At 46.4% G+C, this 20,676-nt stretch overlaps 1 protein-coding gene across 1 annotated transcript in view; it reads left to right on the top strand.

Annotated features, from left to right (window-relative positions):
* Positions 1-202: 202 nt before the first annotated feature.
* SEMA3B (semaphorin 3B) overlaps positions 203-20,676 on the top strand; it is a 268,305-nt gene continuing 247,831 nt past the window's right edge. Inside the window, exon 1 of the mRNA XM_069206818.1 lies at positions 203-336. The gene's annotated coding sequence lies outside the window, so the exon portion shown is untranslated. The remainder of the gene's footprint in view (positions 337-20,676) is intronic.

Here is a 20,676-nt window from a genome sequence, read left to right as displayed (position 1 = left end):
AAAGAAGGAAAACACTGCTGTTTAAGCCAGAGGACGCCTGAAGGTGGGAGTGTCAATCAGAGTGCGTCAGACACGTGCACTATGTGTGGTGACTAGCACTACATTCATTCCTTCCTCCGGGCCGCTCCTGTGTGTACCTTTACCTGTCCCGGCTAGCTCCCACCCCGGAGGCCCTTCCCCACCTACATGCTGTCTCAGCGGAGGCTCCACAGAGTGCCCCCGGTATGTCCCAGGCTCCCAGGCAGCAGGCCACGGGTTTGAGGGCATCCGTCCGCCCACTTGGAAAGCTGCTGCTCAGACCCAGCGCCTCTGAGCCCCTATGGACTTGTTGACCGGGTAAGATTGCAGACATTCCGCGACCATTTGTACTCGCATTTGCAGATATTGTCATGAAATGAGCGATAACGTAAAGATTTGCATACGGGTTCTTTCCGCCGCTCGGCACGCTCCTGTTTGTTTCTCTGTGCAGCGTGCCCTTTGGCCAGCCATGTTTAAGTGAAGTTAATGGCTCCAGCCTGCCAGTCTCAGAAGGGCAGAGAGGGGGCGGGGCAGTCAGATACAAGTTCTGCAGATTCTGCTAAAAGGAAACCAGGTTGGGAAATGCCAGAGCTAGAGGAAAGTTGGAATTACTGACCAGAGAGAGAGAGGACGATGGGGGAAAAGTACCGAGAAGAGAGCAGATGAAGAAGAAATGTTGGCGAGAAGATAGGGCAAATTTCAAGAAACCTCCAGTTGCAAGAGAGGGCAGGAGACAGTTGTAGATATGAAGATAGTTGGGGGGATGGGGTGGAAGGTATTGCTACAAGAGACAGAAGGTATAACAACACATGAGTACACATCTGGTATATGTACAAAAAGAGGCGGGAAGGAAACCCTGGTGAGAGAGGGCAGATATGGAAAAAAGAGACAGTAGAAAATGTTGCGATACGTGGTCATAGCTGTCAACCGCCTTCATCTCATGTGCGACACTTTGCGCCTGTGTTATGTTTTTTAGGCCAAAAGCGCTTTGGATTTTCGGATTTCTAGTTTCATTTTACCATGGTGAGTGTGGGCCTAAAATTCTCAGCAAGCAAAGTGTTGTTGGTGGCTAAAAGCCAGGATTGGCTGAGCTATGGGGGGGGGGGGGGGGGGGGGGGGGGCAGCAGGCTCCAAAGCGTGTGCCAAAGGTGGTCACGATCTGTTGTGAGGTGTTGACACGGAGAAGAGAAGAAAAGGAACTGGAAAAAAGGGAGGAGGGTGTAACGAACAAGTGAGCATAGTTCTGGCTGCTGAGTCTGAGGGATGAGGTATTGGAGAAGCAGGGAGAGCTCGGACAGTGGAAGCCAACTGCGAAGCCATCTCAAGGTTCCAGGTAGCGCTTCACACAACTAAGATAAATAAGAAACAGTGTCCTCGGGCCTATCTGGCCCTTTGTAGCAGGACTCTTGTTCATTGCATGTCACATTACACGCTAATATTGTCCTACAAAATGATTACAGCCAAAATATCTACTTCGAAATTATTGTCAAGGTAAGTATGCTATGGTAAAGAAGATTTACTGTTTGAACCCCACATCTACGAACATTGAAGCTATATATATTCTTGTGGTACACATGTGGAATCATGTAATGTCGGGGTCTCTGGAATTACGCGACAAGAGAGGACCAAGTTATGAGGCAAGGAAGACTGCATTATGCAGCAGCAGAAGGCAAATTATGTGGCGTAATGCAAAACCGTTCGTGATAGTTTCACTTATTTATTTTGCCATTTTTACATATGGTAACACTGTCTGGGCAACAATTTCACCACATTAATACCAGTTTAACACCCAAATTCTGCAGTAAGCAGCAGGAACGTCACTGCACAGCAACACGCCACTGCGTTTTCAGTAACCTTTGATCCATTTGAGCTAGAATCCATTTTTTCAAATCTATAGGTTATGCAGCAGATGATGGATTATGCGGTGAATGCGGCAAATTCAAAATTATGCAGAAACTGCAGTAACTGCAAAAATATGTAATTCCAGTGGCCGTAAATATAGTAAAGCTATGTATTTTGGCAGTCACTACTCTTACTGCAGTATATTTGCAGGACAGTAGTGCATCCACAATATTTTGGTGCGCTACCCTTTCCTTCATGCTATAGCACATGAATGTGCTGTAGGGTGGCCTATGTGGGAATCATCGGTTGTTATGCCTGAGTTTGGGAGGAGTTCTTCATAAGAGTTGCGCTTGCAGACACTTGTGTGTTCTTGTTGCCTGACCTCAGCCTGAGAAGATCATGAGTTTGGGAGCAGCTAGGTCTCATCAATTTACTACTCTTCAGAATTCAAGCTTGAGGGAGAGCTTCCTTGCCTACAGGCTACCTATCTGCACCTTCTGCTCATCCTGATTGCAAACTGTAGAAGTAAATGTGAGTGTCAGGGTCTGCATCCAACCTAGACTCGTTTTTAACTTTTCCATATGTTAATCTAGCAACCGCACTGTTCTTGCATATTGTTCAATGGCATTAATGATCATTTTGTATAATGAGTATTTTTTCCTGTAAGTCTTCCTCTTTGTGCTTTTTAGAGGTGGATTGAGGTGGGTGCCGTGTATCTTCCAATTAGAATCGGTTGTGTTTGCACATGATGAACACTGATTGTGAAAGGAGGTGGGGCTGTAACACTTGTGCCAGGATTGCTGTGGCATGAAAATACTTGGCTGTGAATGTGTACATGTCAATTTCTGACGTTTACAGCCAGGCTGCAAGATAAAGCTGCACTTCTATGTCTGAGAAGATATCATTTATGGTGTTAGTTGGGGTTCCATTTTGATGCCATGCATGCACTTCCTTGCTCTACATGGCATATTGTGTTGAAATTCGCTATAACTTTCTGTTTACAACTATTGTAATGTAGTCAGCTTCTTTGAGGCTGTCACTCTTACCAGCAGTTTGTTTTTGTTCTCCCGGAAGTTCTTTTCCATAAGCCCTGCCATGCCTAATATTATCTCAATTTTTATTGCTGAGGCTGATTGCGTTTAATTGCATCCACTGATATTTCACCATCCCCTCTCTCTCCTTTACATAACTACTCCGAACAGACACCTCTGGGGATCTGCGCCTAACCTTGTGCATGTATCTTTCCACACTGTGACGATCTTCTTGGCAACTGGTATTTTATCAGTGTATCGGGAGTTGCTTGCTTGATATCAACCGTATCTTATTTTGCTTGCCAGGCTGGGGCAGTGTTGCCAATTTCTGTACGATACAGGAAGTCGTGTCATTTCTATAACTCACAGGAGTAGCAAAAAGTTAAATTGTTTGCTCTGATGACATTATAGGAAGTGACCTCACATAAACGTAAACTGGTGTTCCTTACCTTTGTCTGCTTATTTTGGTCAGTGGTATGAAAACCTAGGGACACAATATGTTACAAACATTTATTTTTAACAGCTGTAAAAAATCAGTAAACTGAAAGTACTGAAGCTAAATATGTTTTAAGTCTAAAAGGATGAGTTGTTAGAATCGCGGCTTTTATGAAGCACTCTGCAGGGGTCCAAGCAGCAGGAGATGGATGGACATTGCTAAACATGTCTCCACCCAAATGACTGTCCTGGGCACAGTGATATTAAAGTGCTTGTATAGATTACGAAATATATAGTTTTGGTTACTTTGTTAGATTAGCTCTATTCCACTGAACTCATAGCATTAAGAGACCTGACAGCATACGCCCTTTCGCCTCCTGATGACATCACTGGAAGAAATATTATGTGGCATTTGACCCCGCCTCCAATACTTGTCCAGAAAAACCTACAATATGTGGGAAATCGAGAATGTTACAGTCAGATAAAAGGCGCGCGTAAGAGCCTAGAGCTGTGGGTCTAACACAAGAAAAGTGCCCATGCCACAGTCTGCTGTGCAACTGAAAGCATGCCTGCCTGTTGCTTGTTTTTCTGCAGAACACCTTACTGTGCACAAGTGCCCGTATCTCCAATCATTTGAGAGCTGGGGGCCCAGGAAACGGCTGAGAGTCCCAGAAGCATAGGGGTTGTTATGGTATTCACAGCTGTCAACACGTGGAGATGCCTAAATGATGATTTGTATATGTGGTTGTGTTCATATGTCTGCACTGTGAAACTCAAATCCAGGCAGGAGATAAACAACTTTAGAAGAACGCCACAGAATCCATACACTTCTGTTCTTCTCCTACGAATACACAAGACGCTTGGGTGTACAGTCCCTTTGACAAACAGCTGATATCAGTGTTTGCTCAGCTGTTTGAATCACTTCTTTTTGCCAACATTGCAATGAATTGCCAAATAGCAGGATGTCTGGCAAACCTTTATATTTTTTGCTGCATTCCTTTCATAAATTGGGCCCTGTTAGAAATAGGATCTTGAGTTGGCAGTCGGTTTGCACACTGTCCAAGTAGGGACCCTCACTCTAGTCAGGATAAGGGAGATACCCACTCAGATAACCCCTGCTCACCCCCTTGGTAGCTTGGCACGAGCAGTCAGGCTTATCTCAGAAGCAATGTGTAAAGCATTGGCACATAACACACAGTAATAAGTGAAAACACTACAAAAGGACACCAGACCAGTTTTAGAAAAATAGCCAATATTCATTTATATAAAACAAGACCAAATACGATAAAAATCCAACATACAGTAAGAAAAATATGAATTCTGCAAGATTTACTCAAAACTACAGTTCCCTGAAGTCGATAGCTCGACCTGGGGCTATCACGGCATCGTGATCAACAAAACCAACAGTTCAGGCCGGCCGCGGCATTGCGGGCCAGCTACAGTGTCGGGAAGACCCGCAAACAGTACCTTGGATTTGCAGGGTATTGTGATCCTCGCGGAGAGCGGCATCACTGACGTCGCGGTGTCGGTTCCGGAATCGGTGCAGAAGTCGTCGGACCCTTGAGGTCACATGCGTTGCAGATCGAACTCCAGGCTGATGAAGTCCGGTGCGCGGGTGTGGATGGCGTCGAGGCTGCTGTGCGAAGCGGGACGATGCGACGTGCGGTGTCCACAGGTCACGGTGCAGGCAGTGGCTCGGTGACGGCGTCCAGCGGCGTCAGTGAGACCAGGGCTGTGGTGTGAAGCGGGGCGGTGCGATGTTCGGTATCCACAGATCACAGTGCAGGCAGTGGCATCATAGTTGCTGAATCGCTGTCGTCGGTAGGCCCAAGCCAGCGGTGCGGGACAGGTCGTTGCTTCGTGATTCTCACGAGCGGTGTCCACAAGCCACGGTGCAGGCAGGATGCCTGGTGACAACACAGGAGTCGAGGGTGCTGGCGCAGGTGGACCGGGGATGGGACGGTGCTTAGTGTACCTCACGAGCGGTGTCCTCAGGCCACTGTGCAGGCAGAGGCGCCGGTGTCAGCAGGAGCGGCAGCGTCGGGGATGCCCAGGCTGCGATGTGAGCTAGCGATGCCGGAGTGCGGAGCCCACAGGTCGCGGTGCGAGCAGCGGCTCAGTGAAGTCGTCCGATGATGGCATCGGGGAGACCAAGGGCGTGGTGTGAAGCAGGGCAATGTGACTCTGTGTGGCGTTGGCAGGTCACGATGCAGGCCAGTGGTGTCGTTGGCGGCATCGCAGTGGTTTCTCCTCTTGAACAGCACAAAACACACAGTTCCCAGTTCTGCAGGTCGAGGAAACTGAAGTCTTTGGTGTCCCTGAGACTTCCAACAGGAGGCAAGCTCTACTCCAAGCCCTTGGAGAATTTTCTCAAGCAGGACACCCAGCAAAGTTCACCCTTTGCACTCTTTTCAGGCAGAAGCAGCAACTACAGGCCAGTCCAGCAAAGCAAAACAGCAAAGGGACAGCACTCCTCCTTCAGCTCTTCAGCTCTTCTCCTGGGCAGAGGTTCCTCTTGATTCCAAAAAGATTCTAAAAGTCTGGCGTTTTGGGTCTTCTTCTTATACCCAGTTCTGCCTTTAAAGTTGGCAAACTTCAAAGCAAAGTCTCAAGTGTTTGCAAGATCCTTCCTTGTCCAGGCCAGGCCCCAGATGCACACCAGGGGGTCGGACATGGCATTGTGTGAGGGCAGGCACAGTCCTTTCAGGTGTGAACGACCACTCCTCCGTCCTCTATAGCTCAGATGGCTCATCAGAATATGCAGGCTACACCCCGCCCCCTTTTGTGTCACTGTCTAGAGAGGTGCAAAATAGCCCAACTGTCAAACTGACCCAGACAGACAATCCACAACCAGGCAGAGTCACAGAATGGTATAAGCAAGAAAGTGCCTACTTTCTAAAAGTGGTATTTTCAAACAGACAATTTAAAAAACAACTTCACTAAAAGATGTATTTTTAAATTGTGAGTTCAGAAACCCTAAACTCCATATTTGTATCTACTCTCAAAGGGAATCTGCGCTTTAAGGATATTTAAAGGCAACCCCTGTGTTAACCTATGAGAGAGATAGGCCTTGCACAATGAAAACCGAATTTGGCAGTATTTCACTGATAGGACATATAAAACACACTAGTATGTGTCCTACCTTAAACATACACTGCACCCTGCCCCTTGGGCTACCTAGGGCCCAACTTAGGGGTGCCTTACATGTAGTAAAATGGAAGATTGAGGCCTGGCAAGTGGATACACTTGCCAAGTCGAATTGACAGTTTAAAACTGCACACACAGACACTGCAATGGCAGGTCTGAGTCATGTTTACAGGGCTACTAATGTGGGTGGCACAACCAGTGCTGCAGGCCCACTAGCAGCATTTGATTCACAGGCCATGGGCACCTGTAGGGCACATTACTAGGGACTTATTAGTAAATCAAATATGCCAATTATGGATGTACCAATCCACAGTACAATTTTTATGGGGAGCACTTGCACTTTAGCACTTATTAGCAGTGGTAAAGTTCGCAGAGACAATAAACTAGCAAAAACAGAGTCCAAAACCAGGAGGTCAGAAGGCAAAACACAGGGGAGACACTCCAAAAAGCTGCCAGGTCTAACAGGCCCCATATCCCTCCACAGAGGCTGTCAGTTTCAGATTCTTTAATGTTCCTTAATCACTGAAGGATTCGAAGCAGGACTCACCTCTCTCATCCTGTAAAAAGCTAATTGCAGTATACACGGACTCTAGTGAATTGGGCTGTGCAGGTGCTTCAAGTGGAGTTCCGATGAGGCACCATCACTCCTGTAAGAATATGGGGCTGAGATATTGTACGGTAGCTACATTTAGAAGTGATCCATACCTCTAACCAGGCACCAAGGCATATTTGCGGATGGGTGCCACACTACTTTCTGGGAGTGATTTAGATGTAAGTGTATATGCCTGTCATGTGGTCTACATGGGTAGCGTAGCATTGTTCGTCCACACCTTAAACTTTTACCTCCATACAGCATGATAAGGCACTTTACCATCTGAGGCTCGAATAGATAATACAACACCCCTAGTTGCACAGCATCTCCTTCCTTGTGGTACCCGTACTGGAATGCATGCACTTCTCAGCCCGAAGCTGGCACAGCATGAGAAGCAATTTGAAGCTTCTGGCAGCTATAAGACAACATGATATCTTAGGAACACAGGCACTGCGGAGTTTATACAGAAGTTTGTACCTGCGGCATTCAGTAGGGAACCAGGTCACCCCCATCTGGATCCCACATAGCACTTAATTCCTGGGTTTTTCGAGCCTCAGCTCTGAACGTTTAAACTGTGCCTAGATATATCTGTACCGTCTATGTTTTTTTGTCGTTTGAATCTGTTTGATTTATGTTACACCTGGACGTTCATGTGAACATCTATCATCTTTAGAGTGATCTGTTTCACGAATTTTAAACCATATTGACCACAGAGCAAGCAGCAGCTGCAATTCCGATAAATTGGAGTCGGGAGATCAGGTTCTTATGGGCGTTTAAGACAATGACATTCCCGTAATCTAATCAAGAGTCTATTAATGTGATGATCACTGGAGCCCTGTGTTCCTTTTCTAGGAATGGGAAAAACTCATAAGGTTTTCAAGTGAACGAAACAAGTCTTGGACACTTTGACACTTTGACACTTTGAAAAAATGATAATTAAAGCTGAAATTCGAATCTATGTGTATGCCAGATTTTGGACTTGCAAAGCTGGCCAATTAAGAACTTTTATCTCAATTTTGGTGGAAATAGAACAAATTCTCTGATTTGTTAGCTTTACATTTCAGGAAATTGATGTTCATCCAAAAACGTATTACAAGCAGACGCTTCGAAAGGAGCGACTCAACTTTTATCTGAGAGGATAAGCCTAAAGGTAAGCTGAGTATCGTGTGTGTGTGTATATATAGACAATGGATTTTTTTACCCTTCCTCAAGTCCACTTTCATTCTTATTACTGTTTGAGCCTTGACAGGATCTCTCAAACCTCAACTCAATGATGGTAAACACAATCTCATGTGTAGATGTCTGTCACTTTATGTTTGCAGAAACATATGAGCAACCTCTGCCATAATGTTGCAACGCAAATAAACATCCCACGTAGGCCACACTACATTCAAAATCCTCTCTATCTACAAAGTAGTGTCAAATAGTCTTAACCCTTATATATATCGCCCTTTATCCCACAATATCTGCACTCCCCCTTCTTTGTGGATGCTCAGGTAGAATGCTCGGGAAGATGTGCCCCACTGTGGGTTAATAGCGGTATAGATTATCAGTAGGGCACACACCTCAGGTGGTCCAGGTTTTCTCCAATGCTTCAAATTTAACAGAAGTACCGGCCACACTTTGGCAGTATATTGTATTTGACTGATGTTTGGAGATTTTCTACAGACTGACCTTGAACAGGACTCTGAAAGTTGTTTTTTCCAAGGTTAGGAACAAGCTTGGAGAATGTGGAGGAAGCTCTGACCTCCACTGGAAGAGCACGTTGTACTCCCGAAAGCTTGGAGAGCAGCTGACCCCTGTCCAGGGGGACAAATACAGAGCCCAGCTGACTGAGGGCAGCGCAGCGGTTGTCTTGAGGGGCTAAAGTGAACTTGCAGCTCGGAACTGCAGATCAGAACTAAAGACAACTGCTTTTTTTTTTATAAAAGAGGAGGAATTTCAGGGCTGTGAATATAGTAACTCCCTCATTAATTCTCTCAATGATTCCCTGACTTTGTAGAAGCTGCTATGAGTCCGTTTCCAGGCAAAGGCAGACTTCGGGGACTTTCTCTTTAAGGCTTAGGAATGTCCTCTTTCGGCTAAGCCTGGCTGCTTTGGTTCCATAACTATTTGAGCTATCTCTGTGCCTCCTCCAGTTCTAGTGATATCACAGTTTTACAACACAGCTGGATCCAAACCCTTAAATACAGTCCTGCGTTTAGAAACTCAAAGGCTGTATGAGAGGCTGTGGTTATGTGGTGCAGCCAACATCTGCATATTTGGTCCTAAAATGTTTCAATTTTTCTGATTTTCACTCTGGAGACCGGTTGGAGAAATATCTTATCTCATATTGAAATGTTTCCAGTATTCTGTTGACCACCAACCACCAGAGTACTGTACCGTAGACAAGTGGACACTAGAACTTGATTCTAAACTGGTTCTTGTCACCATAATGTTTTCATAAAAGGAATCTAATTTCTCCTTGGTTGTTTGAGGTCTGGGTCCACAGGTATCTATCGTATGGCGAACATGGAGATCAAATCATTACATTCGAGTGACACTGAGGTTAGTAATGTCCAGCCACGTAATGGATTTTGCAATGGGGGCATCATTTTAAATTTAATCATTGGCCCCATGTCTCCAGTGATCTTAGAGAGTTGCCACGTGGTAAACATGATATGACTACATCCCTCGCACAGCTGTGATTTCATGCTTGCAAGCTCCAGATCATGGAGAGGGCAGCCAGAGGGAATGAAGTACTTGCTGAGGGTGTCAACATGTGCTGGTGGTTAAGGGAGTTGTAATGAGATCCAGGACCAGAGAATTCCTGTTAACAAGATGAGGGTTAGAGAAGTGTGTCAGAATTTGGCGTCAACCTTGTCGCCTTCCAATGTCATCTGCAGAAGAGAAAAGTAAGGGAAACTCATTAGAGGAACAGTGGAAACATGGCACTGTTAGCAGTTTGATTGTTGTGATTGTATTTGCAGAATGCCTTTGTATAATATCTCTGACTACGTCTTCAATGCTTAATTTTTAGAGTCCACACACAAAATCCGGGTAACGATATATATATTTAACTTTACTTTTTTTGTTTTTGTTCCTTTCTTCAAAAAATTTCAGAAGTTCAAAATATGTCAATTTCCCCGAATTAGACAGAGTACAGATGCCCCAGAGCTTTATGAGTTAAATCTTCACCTGAAGGCGCACGCCCCAGGTATTTTACCGGACGTTTTTACCCTTTTAAATGTTAGTGGCTTCAACCTGCTGACACTATTCTGGGGCGAACTTTATCGCATCCACTAACTACATGGTGTGGTGAACTGCATCACCTGTAGTTTAATGTTGATCACTACACAAACAGGTGTTTGTACTGGGACTGTAAACAGGGGTAATCTCAATCGAGACCTTTTGTTAGTAATAATTTTAGTTAAATGTAGAAACGTTTTTGAATCTATGCAGCTTGGAATGGTGTTATTTGTGACACTTGTAACGAGAATTGGCTTTTTAACTATGAATAATTTAAAAACTGAGATTCTTGATTCTTTAATTGCAAAATGAAAAGTGAAACTACAAAGTGCCTTGAGAGGAGAAGCTGTCTTGCTCTTTTCCCATGTAGTTCGATTTGGTGACGCGTCAATGCTACATGCGCAGCTCTCCCATTGGCTGAAACAGAGAGGGCAGCCCAGGGACTGGAGCTTTCTGAGTACTAGGGCGGTCACAGAACGCTGGTTCACTAAAGCGTATGAACACTTGGGTTTATCTCCGTAACAAATCTTTGATGTTTTAATAAAAAAATTCCAGGAAGGAAAAATTAAGGGCTTCATTTACAAGAAACTGGCTAATCGGATTCGACGCGTCAGTTTTCTTCCGCCAGCCCTTCAACAGCACCATGGTAGTACTCTATTTATCATACAGTGCTCCATAGCGCACGTTGCCACAGATGCGTCAGAAATTCTGACACATCTGTGGCGCTAAACCGACACATTTCTGGACTAGCATAAAAAAAATTACGCTACTCCAGCAACATGTGGTGGTGGAGGGGGTCCACTGTTAAAAAAAAGTCCAGCGTCACCTTAATGCCTGCTCTGAGCAGGTGCTAAAAAATTGACGCGGTGAAGGCGCAGGAAGGCCATTGATTTCACTGCGCCAGTTCTGCATTGCTTTTAACAGGGGAATGCCTACCTGGCATACAGTTGGTATATAATGTGGCACAGGGCTTTACAAACTGGCCAATGGTCCCATTGCTCCAGTTTGTAAATGAGGCACAGTGTAGGGGACTGCGTGTGCTGTCATAGCCTCAAAAGAGTAATGCTATGGCAGTGAAAGGGGCTTGTAAATAAGCCCCTAAGAGTTTAGCTGTGCTTTGGGTGAGAACATTTGTCTCATGGTAGCTGAGTATGAGGTAAGAGGTATCCGTAGGGGGCAAACAAAGTCCCCTTGGAGACATTCAGGGGTGGATTACGACTTTGGCAGATGAAAAAGGCCAACTGCCGAAGTCGCGTCGGTCAGGTTGCCTCCTGTGTGGCTTCCTTCCCAGGGGCCCCCTTAAGAGTTTCTCGCTCAGTCAGGGGGGGAAACGGTATTTCAGCCCACTGGCCCAGTGGGAAACAGCCCACAACATTGACACATATTATTATTGTCATAATAGAGCCAGCAGCAATGTTGCAGTGCGTAGGGTGCACCAGACAATGAACATCGTGACAGGGCTGACCGGGGGGGGGGGGTTCTCCTGCACCCCATCTTTGCCAGCAGTTACATGGCGGTGCACCTGCCATGTAACCGCCGGTAGAGAAGGGACTTGTAATCCCCTGGGCAGCGCTGCCCTGGTAGATTAGGACCACCAGAACCACCAGTCCCTCCTTTGGAGTCAAACTGGCGGTGCTGGTGGTCCGACCGTGGCGCTACCACCGTAATGTGGCTGTCAGAACACCACATTGGCGCAGTCCAACTGCCACCGCGACCCTGGCAGTCTCAAGGCTGCCAGAATCGTAATGACCCCCTCAGTGTTGTTTTGAAGTGGTTCTAAAATTCATGAGCATTTTAGGATAAGATATTAATGGTTTTTCTTTTGTCATCATCGTTGGTGTGAGGAAACAAGAGATAAACTGTTGGAGACTTTTATGCAATCAGTAGGCAAGTTGAGGTTCTGTTCTCTGCAGAAGTAAATAAATACATAGAAAGGGCTAAGAACATCCATGGAGTTGGTAATAACGCCATGGATGCGTGACCACGTGGAGTGGAAGAAGAAAGGTCTCCCTCCAAATCATGTGGTAGAACAGCTCCCAGTGATGACAGCAGAGTCCAAGTACTTGTAAGAAAAAACCCTGGAGCCAACCATGGCCTGTCTTTGGCTACATAGCAATTGTAAAGTAGTGGCTAGTCATAGATTCTAGGTAGCAATTTCATATTTATAGGCGTTGTCAATTATTTTAAATATTTGATCATGGGTTTGAATATGACATTAATTCGTATTTTATGTGAGTGAAGGCTTTGAGGATTATTTTAAATATTTGATCTTGGATTTGTATATGATTTAATTTTTTGTATGAGTGAGATTTAGAAATGCGGATAGTTGAATTAAATGCTCTAGATTCCAAAGGGAAATGGGCTAATGGATGGGCTTTGCTAAAAGGTAGAAAAAAATAGGGAGAGTTGGAGCATTTTTACTGTCTTTAATGGATAGGGATTTTTCCTAAGCTAGTAACATGAGCATTGTGATTCCTTGGCCATTTTAGTTAGTGATCTTCACAAAAAGAGCGTCAGCGAGTGAAGCGAGGAGGTGCATGATTAAGAATTTGCTGGAAAATCTGCTGGCACTGATGCTGGGAAATTCACTCATTATGATGGCTATCTGTGAAAGTGTTGGGAGGTGTTGAAAATTTGCTGGTTGGAATAAGAACAAAAAAGATTTGCATTTACACTTTCTGTTGTTGAATCATCATCAGTGTCTCGAACAAAAAAGGAATAACAGTCACAAGCTGCAATTAGGATTGATATGGGGAAAATGCAGCATATGTAATCGATCACATGGATAATGTTTAAATCAAACGATAGAGGGAAAGGGTGCACTGCCTTTAATAGGTTTATGGGATCTTAGGCACTTCAAGCTTGTCTTCGCTTTGGTCCAGTTTTTGTCACCAGTAGAATTCCACTTAATTTGAGCAGGCAAAAAAATAAAAAATCCCAAATTTATAGAGCGCGCTACTCACCCGTGAGGGTCTCAAGGTGCGGGGGGGATCAAAGAAGGAGGGGGAGGGGGGCAGGGAGGGTCACTGTTCGAACAGCCATGTCTTGAGGCTCTTTCTGAAGAGCAGGAGGTCTTTGTTTTTGCGAAGGTTGGTGGGGAGAAAGTTCCAGGTTTTGGGGGCGAGGTAGGAGAAGGACCTGCCTCCTGTGGTGGTGCGTTGGATGCGGGGGACTGTGGCTAGGGCGAGGTCGGCTGATCGGAGGTTGCGTGTGGGAGTGTGGAAGTTCACTCTTCCGTTGAGGTAGGTTGGGCCGGTGTTGTGGAGGGATTTGTGAGCGTGGATGAGGATCTTGAATGTGATTCTCTTGTCTATGGGGAGCCAGTGAAGGGATTTGAGGTGTGGTGAGATATGCTCATGGCGGGGGAGGCCAAGGACGAGGCGTGCGGCTGTGTTCTGGATTCTATGGAGTTTGTATTTGCGTTTGAGTGTGGTGCCGGCGTAGAGGGCGTTACCGTAGTCTAGTCTGCTGCTGATGAGTGCATGGGTGACTGTCTTCCTGGTCTCTGGAGGAATCCATTTGAAGGATTTTTTTAGAGTGCGGGGTGTGTGGAAGCAGGAGGAGGTTAGGGCATTGATTTGCTGTGTCATGGAGAGGGAGGGGTTAGGATGATGCCGAGGTTGCCTGTGTGGTTTGCGGGGGTGGATGCGGGGCCTAGGGCGGTGGGCCACCAGGAGTCATCCCATGCAGTTTTGTTGGGGCCGAAGATGATGATCTCAGTTTTGTTGGAGTTAAGCTTGAGGTGGTTAGTAGTTATCCAGTTGGCGGTGTCGAGGAGAGCAGTGTGTAGGATGGTTTTGGCAGTGGTGGGGTTGCGGGTGAGGGAGATGATGTGTTGGGTGTGATCTGCGTAGGAGAGGATAGTGATTCCGAGTGCTCGGAGGATGTTGGCCTAGGGGGATCATGTAGATGTTGAAGAGTGTGGGGCTGAGGGAGTACCCTTGGAGGACTCCGCAGGGGATCTTGGAAGTGGTGGAGTGGAAAGGTGAAAGGCGGACTCTCTGGGTCCGGTCAGAGAGGAAGGAGGTGAGCCAGTCTAAGGCTTTGTGGCGAATTTTTATGTTGTGGAGGCGTGTGCGGAGTGTGTGGTGGCAGACGGTGTCAAAGGCTGCGGAGAGGTCTAGGAGGATGAGTGCGACGGTCTCGCCTTTGTCGACTTTGGTCCTGATGTCGTCAGTGCATGCAATGAGGGCGGTTTCCGTGCTGTGGTTCTTGCGGAACCCGGATTGTGAGGGGTCAAGAGTGTTGTTTGCTTTGAGGAAGTGGGACAGGCGGGCGTTGACTAGTTTCTCTGCAACCTTGGCGGGGAAAGGGAGGAGGGAGATGGGGCGATAGTTGGAGAGGATCAGCTATGTTTTTTTTAGGAGAGCAGTGATATCCGCGTGCTTCCAGGGGTCTGGGTAGGTGGCAGAGTCGAAAGAGGAATTGATTATGTCCCAGAGTATGGGGGCAATGGTTGGGCTGGCTTTGTTGTATATGCGATGTGGAAAGGGATCGGAGGGGGGATCCGGAGAGGATGGAGTTTATGGTTTTTTCAGTTTCTTCGTGTGTGGTGGGGGTCCAGGTGGTGAGTGTAGTGGGGGGGGTCATGAGTGGGGGTTGGGTTGGGTGAGTGAGGGGTGTGTGCGGTGGGTGTGTGTGGTATGAATCTGTTGTGGATGTCCAGGATTTTGTGGTGGAAGTGGTTGGAGAGGGCGTCACATAGGGGCTGTGTGTGTGAGGGGTCTATGTTGCTGGCTTTGGGTTTGGCAAGTTCGTTAGTGATGGTGAAGAGTTCCTTGCTGTTTTGAGAGTTGTTGTCAAGGCGTGTCTTTGTTACATCTCTTTTGGCGGTGTGTATGAGTTGGTGATAGGTGCGAATGGTGGTTTTGAGGGTGGAGAAGTTGGTTGTGGAGGGTTCTAGCCGCCATATTTTCTCTGCTTGGCGGCATTTGTGCTTTGAGTCTTGGAGTTCGGGCGTGAACCATAGGGCGTTTTTGATGTTGCGGGTGGCAATGTGTTTTTTGAGGGGGGCTAGTGTGTCTGCGCAGGTGGTGATCCATTTGGAGAGGTTGAGTGCTCCTGTGTTGGGGTCGTTGGCGTGGGGGGGTTGTGAGACAGTTGGGAGTTTAGTCGTTCTGTGGGGATCTTGTCCCACATGCGGTAGGGTGTGGTTTGTTGATGGTGGTGTGTGGGGGGTTTGGTGAAGGAGAAGTAGACGCAGTGGTGGTCAGTCCAGAGGAATTCGGTGGTGTGGGTGTGGTCTATGTGTTGGCTTGATGGGAAAATCATGTCAAGTGTGTGTCCTGCTGAATGGGTGGGTGCGGTGACCAGTTGTTTGAGTCCGAGGTTAGTGAGGTTGTCTATGAGGGAGGTAGAGTTGTGGTCTTGTAGGTTTTCCAAGTGAAAGTTGAAATCATCGAGGAGGATGTAGTCTGTGGAGGTGAGGGCGTTTGAGCTGATGGTGTAGGCAATGGTGTCGCAGAAGGCGGGGCATGGTCCTGGTCCTGGTGGTCTGTAGATTAAGGTACCTCTGAGGGTGGAGTCTTGAGGAATGGACTATGTGCCAGGAATAAAGGTGACCTTCCTCAAGCAGATCAAACATCATTATGGGTGATTTGACTTTGGTGGTGCGAAGCTTTGTCACACATGTATCTTATGTTAAGGGAATGTTGACAGTAACAGCTGGCTAGGCTTCTCTTGGTTTTACTATGGATCTGAGAGCCGACTACCCAGGAGGAACTCCATCAGCAGATTTATTAACTTTGAAAGAGGTGGAACATCAATACCCTTTGCCACTTGCACAAAATGAATGATCCAGTTTCCTCCATGAAAGCCGAAGGGGGTTGTCCCACTAAGAAACTCTGGAAACAGTGATGTCAACTTTTGCAGTTCGGACCATTGTTTACATATAAATTGGCTAAAAAACCATGGCTTCTGAAGGGATACTTATGAAGTACTGTAATATATTCATGACATGCCAACCATTCCCAAGGGTTGTTGCAGACTCTCCATCTGCCAAGATAACTTTGCATACATTGTGGTAGCTTCCATAAACATTGGTTAAAAAGCCAAAGATATTATAGGCAGTACAAACAAACCTTTCTAAGTGACTTCAAATGACCTATTTTTTCAAATTGTATGTAGCACCCTTCTTTATTTCAACATTCCATTTGTTTTAATTTTGCCATCCTGGCCCTTCCAAGTAGCTTCTCAGTCACATACCGAGCTGAAAACTACAAACGTCTCACAATACCAGGCCATAGGCGATAGAGATACACAGATCTTATTGGCTGCTCAGGTTACAAGAGATCACACCAGTCTTGAAGGCTCATATCTCAGGCCGAAGCAGTCATATTGTGAAAAATGTTTTTAGCAATACAGATCATGAAATTCTTCCACCAGAAGATTGCAGTAACATTCGCACTAGCAAGTACCCTCTAGCTCTAAGGAAACAAGACCAAACATTCAGCATGAATTATCTCCCAAATATCAGCTTTAAATATATTTTGGGAAGACAATCATTTTGTTCCCTCAGCATTTTCTGAAATCGTACACATTTTGCTATTAAGTACTTACATTTAATGTTTTGATTATGAATACATAAACCTCCTGTTCAACCCACCCTCTGGCCAAAATGTATGTTTTTATAAAAAACACTATTTGTGTTTTAAAATATCAATGTTTAATTTTAGTAAGTCTATGTTTGGTCCTAGAACATCAGCTTTTTATTTTCACTATGTACTTAGGTGTAATAGTGACAGCGATGAACTGATTGTGCCTTACGTACTCATGTATCATTATTAGTAGCCAGGAAGCTTATTTTATGGCAGGAATTCCACCATTATGCCAGAAATGGTCACCATTATACCAGGAAAGGGCACAACAAGTATGCAAGGTACACCAAACTCCCAGGGCCACCATTATGCCAGGACCAACCACTTAATTTATTGGATGGCCAAAGTATGCCAAAAGTGACCAGCAGTACATCATGTGTGGGGTCCATCTTGCCAAGAATGTTCCATGATGCCAGTCATGTCTACTGTCATGTCATGGGCGGCATTATTTGAGTGGATGGTTCTGTAGTGCCAAGGAGGCCCACAGCATGGCAAACATTATTCCTGATACAGCATCATCCCGGGGACCCAGTGTGGTAAGGAGGATGTACAGTATGCCAAGGATTACAAAAATTATACAAGAAAGAGCATTATCCCAGGGATAGGTCCCATAATGCCACATAGCCGGCACAGGATGCCAAACGTGTGTCATTTTACAAGAATGGGCATTATATCATGGGTGGACTCCATCCTGTCCAAATGGGCACTGTTAGACCTGACAGCCTTAGAGTGGTCACCCCTAACATTTAGCCTGCCCCCTCCACTTTTTGGACACTGTTTTTGCTGGTTTTTAGACTCTGCGCACTTTACCACTGCTAACCAGTGCTAAAGTGCATTTGCTCTCTCCCTTTAAACATAGTAACATTGGATCATACCCAATTGGACTATTTAATTTACTTATAAGTCCCTAGTACTGTGCACTATATGTGCCCAGGGTCTGTAGATTAAATGCTACTAGTGGGCCTGCAGCACTGGTTGTGCCACCCACTTAAGTAGCCCCTTAACCTTGTCTCAGGCCTGCCATTGCAAGGCCTGTGTGTGCAGTTTCACTGTCAATTCGACTTGGCATTTAAAAGTCCTTGCCAAGCCTAAACACCCCTTTTTCTACATATAAGACACCCCTAAGGTATGCCCTAGGTAACCCATAGGGCAGGGTGCTGTGTAGGCGAAAGGCAGGACATGTACCTATGTACTTTACATGTCCTGGTAGTGTAAAACTCCCAAATTCGTTTTTACACTGCTGTGAGGTCTGCTCCCTTCATAGGCTAACATTGGGGCTGTCCTCATATATTGTTTGAGTGGTAGCTGTTGATCTGGAAGGAGTAGGAAGGTCATATTTAGTATGGACAGAATGGTGATATAAAATCCTGCTGACTTGTGAAGTTGGATTTAATATTACTATTTTAGAAATGTCACTTTTAGAAAGTGAGCATTTCTCCGAACTTAAATCTTTCTGAGCCTTACAATCCACATCTGGCTGGGTTTAGTTGACAGCTCCTTGTGCATTCACTCAGACAAACCCCAAACACAGGATACTCAGCCTCACTTGCATACATCTGCATTTTAAATGGGTCTTCCCGGGCTAGGAGGGTGGGGGGCCTGCTCTCACACAAAGGACTGCCACACCCCCTACTGGGACCCTGGCAGACAGGATTGAACTGAAAGGGGACCGGGTGCACTTCCAAGCCACTCTTTGAAGTCTTCCTCACTTCAAAGGCACATTTGGGTATATGAACAGGGCCTCTGCCCCTTCCAACTCAGACACTTCCTGGAGAAGAGTCTTGTAACCAGAACCTGCCAAGAAGAACTGCCTGGCTACCCAAAGGACTCACCTGACTGTTTTCTGTGAAGGACTGCTCCCTTGCTGTTGCCCTGCTGCCTTGCTGCTCCCTGGCTGTGGTGAAGAAGCGCTCTCCAAGGGCTTGGACAGAGCTTACCTCCTGTTCCCTGAAATCTCAGGACCAAAAAGACTTCTCTCTTGCAACTGGACTCCTTGTGCGGCAAAAATTTGACACACAGCTTGCTAAAAATGATGCACATCCTGTCTCGTGGTGAGAAATTCACTGCACGCCAAACCGGAATGACGCAGCGCTTGTGACTTCACTCCACAAGTCCAGGATTCCATGCACAGACCCCGGGGCGTAGGAAAAACCCGCAACCCAAAGAGGATCCACGACCGAGCGCCGGAAATCGACACACAGCCGTCCCTGAGTGGAAACTAAATGACGCATCACCATGTGCGGCCCGAGAAATCGACGCAAACCTCCTTTGTTTCCACGCTTCTCCTCCTCTGCGGCCCATTGTGTAGATTTTTCACGCGAGCCAGGTACTTTGTGCTAAAAGAGACTTTGTTTGCTTTAAAAAGACTTAAGACACTATGGGGGTCATTCCGACTCCCGCGGGCGGCGGAAGCCGCCCGCCTGGCGGGAACCGCCAGAAGACCGTACCGCAGTCAAATGACCGCGGCGGTCATTCTGACTTTCCCGCTGAGCCGGCGGGCGACCGCCAGAAGGCCGCCCGCCGGCCCAGCGGGAAAGCCCCTTCAACAATGAAGCCGGCTCCGAATGGAGCCGGCGGAGTTGAAGGGGTGCGACGGGTGCAGTGGCACCCGTCGCGATTTTCAGTGTCTGCAAAGCAGACACTGAAAATCTTTATGGGGCCCTGTTAGGGGGCCCCTGCACTGCCCATGCCAGTGGCCCCAGGGGCCCCACGACACCCGTTCCCGCCATCCTGGTAAGAACCGCTAGGAACAGGATGGCGGGAAGGGGGTCGGAATCCCCATGGCGGCGCTGCTTCCGGCGCCGCCATGGAGGATTCCTATGGCCAGGGGAAAACCGGCGGGAAACCGCCGGTTTCCCTTTTCTGACCGCGGCTTTACCGCCACGGTCAGAATTGGCCAGGAAGCACCGCCAGCCTGTTGGCGGTGCTTCCGCAGTCATTGGCCCTGGCGGTCCATGACCGCCAGGGTCAGAATGACCCCCTATATATCACTTTTCATTGATATGTCTACATTTACTTGTTGTATCTTTGATCGTTTTGACCTGCAAATATCCAGATAAATATTATATATTTTTCTAAACACTGTGTTGTGTATTTTTGAGGTGCTATATTGTGTTATTGTATGATTTATTGCACAAATACTTTACACATTGCCTTCTAAGTTAAGCCTGACTGCTCAGTGCCAAGCTACCAGAGGGTGGGCACAGGATAATTCGGATTGTGTGTGACTTACCCTAACTAGAGGAAGGGTCCTTGCTTGGACAGGGGGTAACCTGACTGTCAACCAAAGACCCCATTTCTAACAGGCACAAAATGCTAGAGGTTCACCATATGGCATGAGTGGATAAGCTATCAGTTGTTAGTTATAGGTGACTTACATGACTTTTCCTAGAAGTTTGCTAAATGCCCCTCCATCTTCTCAACCACATTCCAGTTCCCACATTTTACAGAATGGTTGGTAGCTTTATTAAAATTATGCAACTTTTAAAATTACATCGTTACAAATCCCTTATGAAAACTGTAGTAATTTGCCAATTTTAAGTTTAGGTTTTGCCATCCCCGCTGTCAACCAGACTTATTGCATACAGTATATGGAGAGTGCACTTTTTGTACGCCCCCTTCAACCTTTTTCAAGCTCCTTCCAGCCTTTGGCTTGAGACTTTGTCAATCAGATCTTTGCTCTGCCCAGTGGATCATTTGTCTCTCACCTCATAGTATTGGCCAATAGGTGCTTCCTTGCATTGCAAAGCAAGAGGACTATTTCATTTAGGAGTTTTCAGTGAAGACA

Source organism: Pleurodeles waltl, chromosome 9, assembly GCF_031143425.1.
Source record: "Pleurodeles waltl isolate 20211129_DDA chromosome 9, aPleWal1.hap1.20221129, whole genome shotgun sequence".
NCBI classification, from domain to species: domain Eukaryota; kingdom Metazoa; phylum Chordata; class Amphibia; order Caudata; family Salamandridae; genus Pleurodeles; species Pleurodeles waltl.
Note: the sequence above shows the minus strand (reverse complement) of the source record. Positions and strands in the feature narration are given on the sequence as shown.